This window comes from Eurosta solidaginis, chromosome 2 (assembly GCF_040869045.1).
Source record: "Eurosta solidaginis isolate ZX-2024a chromosome 2, ASM4086904v1, whole genome shotgun sequence".
Classification (NCBI taxonomy): Eukaryota; Metazoa; Arthropoda; class Insecta; order Diptera; family Tephritidae; genus Eurosta; species Eurosta solidaginis.
The window spans coordinates 271,827,626-271,841,099 of NC_090320.1; the positions used below are offsets into that span (position 1 = coordinate 271,827,626).

Below are 13,474 nucleotides of genomic sequence, written 5' to 3' on the forward strand. Positions count from 1 at the left end.
CAAATCAATCATTTTGTCTACACATATGTACATGCCAGCAGCGGAGAGATGCTCACAAAAGTATGCAATCATCAGCAAAGTATTTCTCACACATACACATGCATATATCTGAGATGCTCACAAAAGTAGGCAATCATTTGTGCAAGTATCACTCACATATACACGCGCATATGAGAAGCTATAAATGTGCATCTGTAGTTTATAGCTGGTGAGTTTATAGCTGGTAAACAAGTAGTAAATTCTAGAAATAGAAACGCCTAGAAATATGCCAACGAGGAAACCGAAGAGTATAAAAGCAGCACCAGCCGAGGCACGACGAATCAGTTTGATTTAAGCAAGCTATTAGTTGTGAAGTGTTATTGTGAAGTACTTTCAAGTAGTCTAATAAAGACCATTTTTGCATTATTGCATATTGGAGTTATTTATTCAACAGTTTAGTGATTCGAACGTTAGCAGAAGATTTGGAATAAGCGCAATTTCCCGAAATTCGTTACAGTATGGTATACCGACGGGCTCGAAACGCCAGAGGGGATTGGATTGGAGTCGTTGGACGCAGAGCCAAGATATCAACACCCCTGGGAGCTGCTCGCGCATTTTTCAAGCGCAAGTATTCGCCATAAGCCAGTGTGCTGACCTGAACCTTCAGCGCGAATACTCCAATGAAACAATTGCCATACTCAGTGACAGTCAGACCGCCCTGAAGGCGATCTCGGCGTCTTAAATAAAATCAGCACTGGTCCTTGAGTGCGTTGAAAAGCTAAATCAACTAGGAGCACACAACGAACCACCGTTGGCCTGGATTCCTGGCCACAGGGCAGTTGTGGGTAATGAGCCTAGCCAGAGAGGCAGCAACGACACGACATATGGGTCCTGAACCGTTCCTGCCAGTAGTCCGGCAGGAAATTAGAGAGCATCTATTAGTAGAAGAAAGGGAAAAGATGGACGAACACTGGCGCAATATATGCCAGGCCTGAGACAATCTAAGTTACTGTTAGGGGGTTACAACACAACTCGATATAGCGCATTAATAGGCCACTCGAAAGATAACCTAAGAATCCTAACAGCCATTCTTACAGGACACTGTAGACTGAACAGTCACATGCAAAAGCTGGGTATATTATCGTACAACACACGTCGGTTTTGTGATCGATCAGCGTAGACGGCGGACCATGTACTCCTGGAGTGTGACGCAATCTCATGACGTAGGGCTAAGTTTATTGGCTCACCATGGTCAGAGCATTCTCAAATCAAATCCCTCAAGCCAGTTGAACTGCTAGGGTTCATCGGAGATGCCGACTTGGATGAGGTGCTGTGAATCAGATGAGGGCACAATAGACCAATGGTCGCAGTGCGATCCTCAATTATTTATCTCTCTATCTATCTAGATATTTAATACTGTAACGAATTTAGTGAAATTCCGCTTATTCCAAATCTTCTAACGTTCGAATCGCTAGTGTTGAATAAATAACTCCAATATTCAATAATGCAAAAATGGTCTTTATTAGACTACTTGAAAGTACTTCACAATAACACTTAACTTCACAACCAATAGCGTGCTTAAATCAAACTGATTGATTAGGCCTCAGCTTGTGCTGCTTTTATACTCTTCGGTTTCCTGGTTCGCATATTTCTAGGCGTTTCTCCTTCTAGAATTTACTAATTCGCTGAAGATTGCATACTTTTGTGAGTATCTCAGAAATATGCATGTGTATGTGTGAGAACTACTTTGATGATGATTGCATACTTTTGTGAGTATCTCTCCGCTGCTTGAGTGTACATATGTGTAGACATAATGATTGATTTGTTTATGTACATACCAGTGACTGCTTAGTATCGGCTTAGAGATGATAGTATCCCTTAGTGTTGCTAATATTCGTCACAATACTGTATTATAGTTTTAACCCTTTCGCGCCTACTTGGATAAAATGTCCCAACTTCATTCAAAATGTTTTTAATTATTTATAATTCAAATTTTCACTAATGCACCAAAAAAATATTCTTATGTCAAAGTTTATGTAACAAATAATAAAAAAAAATAAAATAAAATGCCCATTTAAATAGTTATTATTTTAAATATGTAAAATTTATTTATTTTATTTGGCGCGATTTAACTCCGAGGAGATTTGGGCCAAGCTTCTCTTCCAATTTTCATCATGCTCCTTTTTAATTTTTTCTAAAAATACGAGGGTTGCTATTTATATTTTGAGCCTAATAATGAAATGACAGTAATTTATTATCGAAAATGGCTTTACTGTTTTTCGAAGTATTCTCCATGATAATCAATACACTCTTGCATGCGTTCAAACCAGTTTTCATAGCACTTTTTCACTCCGATTGAGGTATCTCCAAAACATGGTTTTTGAATGCATCAACGGCTTCTTCAGGCGCCGAAAAACGTTGGCCACGCAATTTATCCTTGATTTGAGGAAATAAAAATAAGTCATTTGGCGCCAAATCAGGGCTGTACGGAGGGTGACTCATTAATTCGACGTTTTGGCCAGTTAAATAGACGGTTGTTTCAGCCGATGTGTGAGAACTGGCATTGTCATAATGAAGAATGATCCTTCGTTGCCGCTTCTTCTTCCGTATTTCACCAAGCACTACTAGCAAACAAATGATTGTGTATCATTCGGAATTCACCGTTCTCTAATGGCACGGTAGCCACATGTCCAGTTATTCCGAAGAAACAGGCGATCATTTGCTTCGAAGTGCTTCGCGCACGAATCACTTTTGGCGGATTTGGCTAATCTTAGAATACCCATACAGTGGATTGCTGTTTTGTTTCGGGCTCATACGCATAGATTCAAGATTCGTAACCTGTGTAGATGTTATATACAGCTTTAAGCGATTGTATTTCTTGAGCATTTCTTTGCACCAATTGACACGAGCATCTTTTTGAGCTTTTGTCAAATTATGCGGGATCCAACGCGAACAAATTTTTTTCACAGCTAAATGTACATGCAATATCTTATTGATGCTCGTCATACTAATGCCCAGGGATGCCCCAATCTCACGATAAGTCGTATGACGATCTTGCAATATAAGTTCGCGAACAGCGTCAATGTTTTGTTGCACAACAACTGATTTTGGACGACCTTCACGACTTTTGTCCCTGAGCGAACGGCGGCCACGATGGAATTCGTTATACCAGCATTTCACAGTGGCAAAGGATGGAGCTTCATCACCAAAAGTGAAAGTAAGTTGTTCAAATCACTCCTGTCTTGATAATCCACGCCGAAAGTCGTAAAAAATCATCGCAGGAAAATTTTCACGAGTTAATTCTATTTTTGCGCTGAGATACAATTTTTAAGTTACTGGTAACAACACAAGTTGTGCTCAAATGTCAAAATTTTCTGAAGAAGATTATGCTTAAAAACGTCGAACTTTCAATTAAAAACGTCAGATGGCGCCGGCAAACAATTAGTGTTGACAAGGCCCAAAATATAAATAGCAACCCTTGTACGTGGGACCTATGTATATGTTTTATGCCGATTTCAAACGGCATCCGCAAGACAGATGAATTTTTACTGAGCAGCTTTTCATGGCAGAAATACACTGGGAGTGTTGGCCAAACCACGGGCGAGGGGCGATCCCAATTTCAGAAATTTTTTTCCTCATGGAAAAAACTTTGCAAATTTTCGTTCGTACTGGGATGTATGTAGGTGGGCCTTATCGCCCAAACTCGCTCAGTGGCTTTTTACCGCAGTTGTCAAGCTCATCCTTTACTATGGGGTTCTTGTTTGGTAAACAGCTACACAAAAAAGTACGTACTAAAAAACTAGAGGGGGTATGCCGATTATCAATGATTAGCATAATGGCAACCCTGAAAACTATTCCGACAGCAGCATTGCCTGCCATTCAAAAAGGCTTCAGGCATCGATCCAGCTTGAGTGTAGGCAATAAGGGCGAACGAACTACATGGCTCTGTGCCTGAGCTTCGAAAGAGATCTTGGGCCCATAATAGAGCCGAAAAGTTGCTGCAAGGGTGCGGAAGATGTGTGGAAGAACATAATATAAACGTGTTTACCAATGGTACCAATTAGCAGAGGGGGTCGGCTTTGCTGTTTACTGTGCCATACCCGAATCATTGTCTTTCAGGCGGATATTGTAGCCGTGAAGAAAGCAGCAGCAATTCTGAAGGAATCTCACACAGCACTTAATCTAAAAGTGACCTATAATGCAAAGAAGCATTTGGGAGACTTCGCACAGACCGGACAATACATCTCTACTGGATTTGCGGTCATATGTAAAAAGATAGAAGCTAATGAAAAGGCCGAGGAGTTGGCAAAGGAGGGTGCACCACTCGTTGAATCCACGGTGGAGTCTTAATCCGTAGGGGAGAAATCAAAAGAAGACAGTAATTGCATATGAAGCAGTAAGAAACGGTTGAGCATGTTCTGTGGCAGAGGCAGAAATTAAGCTAGGTTTAAGAAGACTTTTAGTATTTTCCAAGACGACGGAGTTATTCTACATATAACATAATTCGTGGTACCTAATTGAGGTTTTTTCGTTCGGTAGTCAAATAAATTCTGGTAACACTATGAACACATTCAGTTTATGTCAGACTTTTATTGACCTGCCTGTTCAACCTAACCTAACCTTGTCCTTGACTTGAACGCAGGAACTACAGTGTGATAGGTGGACCACAAAGCCCGCAGACATGTAATTGGGTAAATATGTCCCAGAATAAGGAAAGGGCTACCTGATTTTTAAAGTTATCAATACATGTTTTTTCAACTATTGTTCTAAGATGTGAAAAAAAAGATGTGAAAAAATGTTTAGCATGCATATTTACATAGGATTAGTGAACGAAAAAATGTTTAGTTGATTTATGAAATTCATTAAATAAGAGTCGGACCCGTGCGCATCTTGCGCATCCAATATAAAAGTATCTTATCAAATATCAACAGAAATCAGATGTTTTATCAATCAATTAAAACTTACAGTTCCGCTACCATATGGTAGCAACTGTCGGTAATGAAGTGCAAATATTCACAATAGTGCCATGGTACAAATAGATTTCTTTGTGTGCTCACAATCGTTTATTTTCAACAAATTATTTTAACAAAATATAGCTAAACAAAAGCACTATGTACAAAATTGCCCAAAGCTCGCTAATAGCACGAATCTCCATCTTTACAACGAAAACTTTATTTATAGACTTGGATTCCAAATAAGAGCGAAAAAGGGACCCGTACATAAGAACAGCAATTAGAAATAATATATATGATACCAACCCCAAAATTATGAAAATGCATATTTTTTAAATATCTATGAATTTATAAGCCAAACTAATCATATGCTGGTCATAGTATGTCTCTCTCTCTCTGACTGTCGAGCGGTACCCCTATTTGTATACTGCTTTCTTAAACGACCACAAACGTACAAATTAGGATAAATTTTTTCTCTTATTTATATTTTTTTTTTAATCATTTTTATTTTAACTCTTTGGTTTTATTTAAATTTTTTAGATAATTTCTTTTTATTTATTTACTTTATATTTTTTTATTTATTTAAAATTTTTTTATTTCCAATTGTTTTGTTTTAAAGGATTCAAGGTTCGAAACGAGCTCAAGGCCAGATCAATAATTTTTTGTAATGATTATTGCTTTTTTTCCTTTTTCTATAATTGTAACGATTATTGTTTTTTTTCCTATTATTTTTTTTTTATTTTTTATTGGTCTTTAAACAATTTTAATTTACGAAATTGCACACGGTCTTTGGGTTACCAGCTTTTGGGGTACCGAGCTTCGAGCTTGAGTACTTTTTTTCTTTCTACATAATTGTTTTCTGCTTCTAATGTTGTTAAGCTTTATTATTATTATTTATATTTTCGAAGAAGATATCATGCGGACTTTTCAGATGATTTATATATTTTTTTTTTCACAACAAAAGCAACACAAACGCAAACAGCAGCAACAACAGCGTAATAATACTATAAAACAAAACAATAAATAATATTAACTACAAAAATAACAATGAAATAAAATAACATAAAATTACTATTAAAGCTGATAATTTCATAATGAAACGCAAGTGACGAAAAACAAAGAAACATTCGTGTTATTTCCAAAATTATTACACAGAATAGTCATGGAAGCTCTTAAAAAATTCTTTCTTATATAAACCCTCTTAAATATACACTGAAAGAAATGGTGCTAGTAAAATCAACAAATCGGTTCTGTTGTTCTTGACTTAACGGAGATTCGGTGAAATTGATCGAATTATGGTTAATTCGACCGAGTTCTTTGTCAAGCGAACAAATTAGTTTTGTCATTTCAACAGAAGAGAAATTGTCGCTCTTAAGTTAACAAAATTCTGTAAAATTGACAGATTCCTAATCAATCTAACTGATTTTTCTGTTAACACAACTGATCTCACTGGTCATTTCAACAGCGATCAACAGTCAATACATGAGCAAATTTCAAAGAGAATTTTACGCTCACTGCGCTCTCTACTTTGTTCTTATGACGATGGTGTCACTTGTTTAAAAAAAATACCAAAATAAGAAAACCACCAAATCGAAAAATACACAAAATGGGAAAACAACAAAAAACTAGTTTTTCAGCTATCAATACAAAACCAAAAACCCTTTTTTGAATTTACTGTGCAAAAAATTATGAGATACCGGACACCTATTTATCGGGTACAATTTTGCAACTTCCCCTCCAAGCGAAATACAAAATTGCGCCCTCTTGTTGCAAGAGTTTTGTTTGAACGAACAGGATTTTTTCAAAGTTAGTAACATTTTGTTCAAGTTTTTACGAATTTTCACTCACGCGAACGAATCTAATAAGATATCAAAAAAGATCTCTTTTTAATGTTGATGTTTCCGACAACATAAAAGTTTGAGTTGTTTTGGAATCGTTTCAACTTAAAGTGTTACGAAAATGAAACTTGCCGAATTACATGTAAAGTTCCAGTGGTGAATTACCTTCCAGCGATTTGATTCTTTACTTTTCTATAACTTACAAGTTCTCTATTTAAAATTTTATGTCAAACATTTAAATTACAGAAATTACGGTTGAATTGACCCGTATTTCGGTTGATTTTACCAGTCTTTTTCTTTCAGTGTATGTAGCATTTCAAAATTAAATTTTGATTTCCTCAGTTCGTATAGTATAATCATTAAAAAAAAATGTTCAACCATTTATTTATAAAATATCTTTTAATTTCATTATAAAACTAATTTTAAAGCCTTATAACTAAAGACGAAATTGACAGTTTCATTCCATTTTCCAAAATTTTACTATATTCTTATTTTACTTTATAAAAAAATTTATAAAAAGGATGGAACCTTTTTTTGGGAATTTTTTGCACATAAAAAGTGAATGAAAAATTTGGAGCATTTTTGGAGCATGTGCGATTTTTGGGTATTAGGATAACGGTTTTTGGATGTTTTAAAGGACGGTCTGGCAACGCTGCACACTGACGTTCAATGCTGTCATTTGCACCTAAAAGTATGCAATAGTTGCAGACTGACAGCTCACACGTACACGAAATAACCCATTTCACCATGGATATTATCGGCGCCTCGCCGAACAAAATTATCCAATTTTTTGGGCAGCGTTAGTATATGACTACCCAAGTTTTTATCCACTCATGGTTGGTAGGGTTATGTTTATTTTATAGCCATTTGCGGGTATATGTGTGAGTAACTACTTCGGCTGATTATTACATGTGTTTGTGAGTATCTCTTCGTTGCCTTGTATGTATGTGTGTAAATGATGATTGATTTTTCATGTACACAAGAGTGGCAGCTTGCTTTATTGTTGTTGTGCATTTATTTAGTAGCAGCTTAGTGATGCTAATATTAATCACTTTGGCAGTATTTGTTAATATCTTCATGTACCAAAAATTGTTTGCCCATCGTGTTAAATGACGGACAGAAGAAAAAAAACGCGGCTGGATGTAATAAGCGGCTGTGGTTTCGAACCGATTTTTACAAGCAACAGTTTTTGTTACAAAAACAGCCTGTATAAATTATTAAATGTTCGTAATTGCCTACACTCAGCAGTATTCGATTAAATTTTAATTTAGATAAATATTCGAATGAAAATGCATCTTAAAAAAATTATTCCCAAATAAGTTATCCATCAATAAATTATCAGTAAATACATTTTTATAGATAATTTATTATTGAATAATTTTCTGACTGTACATTTTTTTAAATTTAAAGTTGAAACATATTTTTCATGTCAAACAAGTAAATTGTTTATTGTTTATTATTCGAATAAGGAACAAATTAATTTCTTCGTCAAAAATAAAATTTCTTTGACTAAAAAAATCTCTATCTTTATTCGTAAATAACCAACAAAAAATTAACGTATCTTTTATTCGTTATGCGAATAAATTTTGCCCAACTCTGGCTACACTATACCACTACTGAGGTGAAATATCCGTATAATTTAGCAAAGGTGTTGGCGGCCGTGGCGTGCTCGCCCTTCCGCACCGAAGATCCTGGGTTCGTGCCCCGGGCAAAGCAACATCAAAATTATAGAAACAAGTTTATTCAATTAGAAGAAAGTTTTTCTAAGCAGGGGGTCACCCCTCGACAGTGATTTGGGTAGCACTCCGAGATTATTGGGCGAAAAGCTTCTTAGTGAAAACTCATCTGCCATGCAGTTACCTGGATCGATTTGTATGGACGAAAGTTAACCGATATCGCGCCATCGATTTTTCGATAGGATTTGGGCTCAGTAAAAAAAGCTCCACTATGCATATCCAAAAAAATAATTTTCGAGCCTGCGAAAAAAGTTATCGCCAACGTTTTTACAACAGTTTTTTGAACAAAACAATATATTTTTTGGGTTTTGGGGAGTGTTTTGGTCAAAAAATTTACCCTTTCGCCTTTTTTTCGCAGGCTCGAAAATTATTTTTTTGGGTATGCGTAGTTGAACTTTTTTTTCCTGAGCCCAAATCGTATCGAGAAATCGATGGCGCAATATCGGTTAATAAATCTACCCAGTCTAATGCAGATGCCGTTAGCAGTCGGAATAAAGCATGTAGGTTCCGTCCTGCCTATTTGTAGGAAAAATTAAAAGGAGCATGACGCAAATTGGAAGAGAAGCTCGGCCTAAAATCTCTTCGGAGGTTACATGGAGAGCTTAAAAGGACATAAGAAAAGCTTCTCGGATCACAAATAACCATGCTACAATTAAAGTACGGTCGCGGATGTAGCAAGGATCAAAAAAGATTTAAATCAATTTTTCCGACACAATCTCAAATCCAGCTACCTAAATCACTAGGAATTGTCGGTACACGGTTAGAAATTTAAACCTAATTTTTCAAAGCCGCCATCGCTTTTAGCACTTTTTGAAACTTTTTATAGTCAGCGTGCTTTGCACACAGAGTATATTAACTTTGATTGGATAACGGTTGGTTGTACAGGTATAAAGGAATCGAGATAGATATAGACTTCCATATCTCAAAATCATCAGTATCGAAAAAAAATTTGATTGAGCCATGTCCGTCCGTCCGTCCGTTAACACGATAACTTGAGTAAATATTGAGATATCTTCACCAAATTTGGAACACGAGCTTATCTGGGCCCAGAATAGATTGGTATTGAAAATCAGCGAACCACGCCCACTTTATATATATATAACATTTTGGAAAACACAAAAAACATGATTATTTAATAAATAATATACCGAGAATGTTGAAATATGACATGTGGACTGACATTGAGACTCTTGATAAAAATTTGAAAAAATATTTTTAAATGGGCGTGGCACCGCCCACGTGTGATAAAATAATTTTACAAATATTATTAATCATAAATCAAAAATCGTTAAACCTATCGTAACAAAATTCGGCAGAGAGGTTGCCTTTACTATAAGGAATGCTTTGAAGAAAAATTTGCGAAATCGGTTAACGACCACGCCCACTTTTTTATAAAAGATTTTTAAAAGGAGCGTGGACCAATAAAATAAGCCATATCTTTGCAAAAAAAGAGCTTTATATCAACGGTATTTCATATTCCAAGTGGATTTATAACAATAAATAGCAAAAACTTCAAATTTTAAAAAATGGGTGTGGCACCGCCCCTTTTATGACTAAACATTTTTCTATGTTTCGGGAGTAATCGAAGAAAAATTAACGGATCGTAATAAAATTGGGTACACAGATTTTCCCTATAGCAGGAAATATTTCTAGAAAAAATGGACGAAATCGGTTAAAGACCACGCCCACTTTTATATAAAAGATTTTTAAAAGGGTCGTAGACTAGAACAATAAGCTATGACTTAGCAAAAAATAGTTTTGAATCAATGATATTTCACTTATCAAGTTTTATTGTAAGAGGAAATGGGGACATTTTTTTTTAACGGGCAGTGACACGTGTTATGTAGAAAAGTAATTTATCTGAAATGAAATGCACAATTGAAGCTCAAGCTGAATATATAATGTGCGGTTACACCCGAACTTAGACACCCTTACTTGTTTGAAGTAAATTTTAAAACCTTGAATATACTGCAGACATTTCCAATTATTCTTGGTTGTGATTTCAAACTAAACTGGAAAAAATGTGAAACAAAAATATTGCAGTTATAAACGGTTTAAGTTGTAAAGCCCAAAACATAAGTGCAGAACTGCTGCGCAGATAGATTTTAAACACATTGGTTTATGCTACGCAAAACACACGTGTCGCTGCATGGTAAGCAAACCTGGGCCCGAATCGTAACATACGATCACGGATCGGCAACTATACGAAAGCAAATTACGTGATACGTCAAACGTATAAACGAAATGGGATTATAACATACGATAGCAAACGGAACGTAATTTATTTTATTTATATTTTCAATTCACAATAAATTCTACGTTCCACATTATGCTGGATTGTACTTTTAGCTCACAATAGATTTTGAACTGTCAAATTGGTTGCCAAAATATATAAAAAAAAAGTAAATAACTGCGATGGATCAAATTTTATTGTTATGCTTGACCTCCAGTAATAGCGAAGGCGATGAAAAGATAGTCCCAAGGCGGTTAAGAGAGTGCAGTACCCTTTGGACTTATCGAACAAAGCGCAAACATATCATTTATGTATTATTTCTTTGTAACAAAAAATTGTTGCAGTTTCTTGAAGAAATTTCGCTTAACTTAAGAAGCAAGCCGATACTAAAGCGGGTGTCTTGCCATGATTCCGGCAATATTTCCTTTTGGCTTGGATTAAGCTTGTTTGATTTCGACCTTTGCTTATAATAACAGTTTTAAATTTGTTATTATATTTTACTTATTCATCAATTTTAACAATTTTCTTACATTTTCAATGAAATTTGTGTGTATACGATCGCCAGTTTGTGTTCGAAGGAAAGTGCGATCCAAAATTACGATAGAAGTAGTACGTTCACGTATGTCATAATCCGAAATCCCTGTTCAAACAAAATTTGCTCCATTAAAATAGTGTTAGATAACAAAAGACCCAAACAATCACGACCAAGCACAAAACAAAATGCCAAATATACAAATATTTTCCGTCATTTCAGCCGTTTAACTCATTTAAAGTCAACGATTTATATTTAAAACAGTAGTTTTCGATTTTAAAATAGATTATGGGTTAACAAAGTCAATATTTAGTGCATTTAAAACCAATACTTATTCTTTATACACGTGTTTGACATAAGTCGCTGCATAGAGCTGCCAGTTAAATATAACTGCACGTCTACAAAGCAATCAAGCAGCCGCAAAACCAGCAGTGCTGCATTCAAAAATGCTACACATGTAATTTGTGTATAAATCAAAAGCTTTCGAAAAATTTTTGAAATCCGAATAAAACTCTAATTCTGAAATATATGCCAAACAAAAAACCATTGGCGCATAGTCATAGTTAAGATAAAATAGATTTTAAATTTAGTTGCAGCTTTGTGACATAATTTTCTATGAGCTATCTGTCAAAAAAGCTGCAACTAAATTTAAAACTTAGTTTATTTTGACTATGACTATGCGCCATCATTGTGTGCAAAACAAGTGTGATATATTATCCGTCAACTGTCTGACGGGATGTTCAATATGGCGGGGGATACGGTCGGCTCTCCTCAGCGGGTTTTAGAAAGAGGCAAAGGATGAGACCACAATAGTAACTTAAAACAAGTAAAGACGGGGCTGTCTTCGGCTGTGCCGAAGACTTCATACTGCGACAAATATTAGTATCACTAAGCGATACTACAATCACTAAGCCGATACTAAGCAGCCACTCGTATCTATGTATGTACGTAAACATATCGAACATCATCTACACACATACATACAAGGCAACGGAGAGATACTCATAAACACATGTAATCATCAGCCCAAGTAGTACTCACATATACACACGCATATGGCTATGCGAGAAGGTATACACTATTTTTTTTTTTAAACTGGTGGTGCCACGTGTTATGTAGAAAAGTAATTTATCTGAAATGAAATGTAAAATTGAAGCTCACGCTGAGTACATATGTTCAGTTACACCCGAACTTAGACACCTTTTTTATTTTTATTTATCTTAAAAATCGCTTAGGTATGTGTACACCTGTTCACTGTATTTGGAGATTACGAATGGGATAAGATTATTGTTCAGCCCCATTCATGAAAGGTATTGTAACGAATTTAGGGACATTCCGCTTATTCCAAACCTTCTGCTAACGTTCGAATCGCTAAACTGTTCAATAAATCACTCCAGTATTCAGTATTGCAATATGGTCTTTATTTAGCCTACTTGGAAGTAGTACAATTATACTTCAATATCACGTACTTCACAACTGCGTGTTTAAATCAAACTGATTCTGACTACTCAGCTTGCGCTGCTTTTATACTCTCCGTTGCTTCGTTCGCATATTTCTACTAAAATCTAGACGTATCGCCTTCTAGAACTGCTGTATCTCCAGCTTGGTAACTGAGCTACATATATGCGTGTGCATGTGTAACAACTTCGGCTGATGACCACATGTACATATGTGTGTGAAATATCTCTACGGTGACATGTATGTATGTGTATAAATGATGACTGATGTATTCATGTATACAAGTGTGGCTTGCTTCATGTTTTTGTTGTTGCGTATTATTTACTAACAGCCTAGTGATTTCAACTGCAAACTCAGTTCATTTAATTCTATATTTTAGATACTCGGACATCATAGAGAGCAGCATGTTCTTAGTCGGTAATAAGAATGTAACTACGGCTGCAAGCCTCGATGTCAGCCTTTTCTCAAAACAATTCCTCACTGATGTTAACGGCGGATGATATTTCGGAATTTGGGATAATTTTTTGCATTTTACCTATACTTAGTGTTGTACGCCACAAAACATTAAATATATTCTTGGGGGTAATTATTCATATATTTATAAAATGTTAATTATGTAATGTGATGTGAGAGCAAACGAAAGTAAATTTAATAAAAATTTTGTTTTTAACGATTGGCGAGCGTCGACCAAAGTATCTTTAACTAAACGTTTTATCAGCTAAGCCGACACTTGATAATCGTAAGTA

At 35.6% G+C, this 13,474-nt stretch overlaps 1 protein-coding gene across 2 annotated transcripts in view; it reads right to left on the minus strand.

Annotated features, from left to right (window-relative positions):
• The window catches only part of chif (chiffon), a 63,166-nt gene that overhangs the window by 10,154 nt on the left and 39,538 nt on the right, over window positions 1-13,474 (minus strand). The gene's annotated exons all lie outside the window — the stretch shown is intronic.